This window comes from Aplysia californica, unplaced genomic scaffold (assembly GCF_000002075.1).
Source record: "Aplysia californica isolate F4 #8 unplaced genomic scaffold, AplCal3.0 scaffold00247, whole genome shotgun sequence".
In the NCBI taxonomy this organism is placed as follows: domain Eukaryota; kingdom Metazoa; phylum Mollusca; class Gastropoda; order Aplysiida; family Aplysiidae; genus Aplysia; species Aplysia californica.
The window spans coordinates 760,355-761,921 of NW_004797517.1; positions in this window are offsets into that span (position 1 = coordinate 760,355).

Below are 1,567 nucleotides of genomic sequence, written 5' to 3' on the forward strand. Positions count from 1 at the left end.
CACACACACACACACACACACACACACACACACACATATATATACTGACCGCCTTTAAAAACGCAACACTTCGTTCGCAGAGTCTGTACACGTTTGTATCAAAAGAAGAGAGATTAAAAGAAGTGTTTTCTGAAGTTTATTCATTTCCCAACAAATGTGGACCATTTTCATCACATACTTCAATAATGATTTCGATACCTTGTCCTCCTTCTTTCGGAATATCGACTCTAGACAAATTTTGCAGAAAAGCACAAATCAAAACTTAATAAAGATCTCTCACTCTTAGTAAACCATATGGCCATCATTAACATCTATAAAGACCAAAAGACGTCTCTTGCACGCACATAGCGGTTCAGCTCATCCCTTACGTGCGCTGTTAGAGACATGCCCGGTACGACCACTGGCCAGTCCATGACATTCATGTTATGATCTTCCACAAACAGTGCTATTTTGTGATATGGGCAGTGTGAGGGTAGAAGCGTCGTTTTGGATGACTGAGAAGTTCTGATTTCCCCCCGTGCCATTGCGTACAGTGAATACGGCGCTTTTGTCCCGGATTAGTTTATAGCAGTTCTTAATAAGACGTTCTTGTTTTAAGTCCCGGATAACTACTCGGCCCCTCGCATGAAGGAAGAAACATTTTTATGCACTCCTCGCATGCCTTGAGCTGTTACTTTTGCCTGAAGGAAACGATTCGCAGATGTGACAGCATAATCTGTTTTGAGTAGTGCTGGTCACTCGGGGCCGTCCTATTTTCTTTTTTTGGGGGTCTATCCTGGAAATCTTTGAATAAGTTGAGAAACAATACATGCACTGCATTTTAGCCGTCTTTCTGCTTCTCGGGCAGATTTTTAGCATAGAAGTAGGCGGGGGCAAAACTTGCGGTCAGCTTCGCTTAAGTTGAGACATCTTGTCATGAAAAAAAAAAAAATCAAAACTGATCGCAAAAATGTCCGGGGTTTTGTTTACTTATCAACTTCGAAGTGAATTAAATTCTTTTCATGAGTAATATTGCGTCTCATTAGACCATTTTACCAAAGCACGGGTCATTGTGCTGGGATGAAAAGTACCCTTGGAAATAACAAAAAATTAAATCATGCATGGGCAAGTGAATTAATAACTACTTACCAATGTCTCCAAAATTCATGGCGATCAGAGCATATTTGGCTTTCTTATAATCATTTAAAACGTTGCGTTTAAAAAAAAATTGCGTTCAGTATATATTTAATATACACTCACATTTGTATGCACGCCGGCCTACACCAACAGACACACCAACGAGCACACACAGTAACACGCATACAGAAACACGAACACACTCACATACACTTGCTCACACGAAAAAGAACACACACAATACACAAACACATTTTCGGACATTCGCATGCACAGAGGAACAATGTATTTGTAAATACAAATTGTTGATGTGCGCGCACACACACACACACACAGACACACAAACACACACACAGACACACAAACACACAAACACACACACACACACACACACACACACACAAACGTAAAATACACACACATACACACATTCACACGCACAGACACTCTC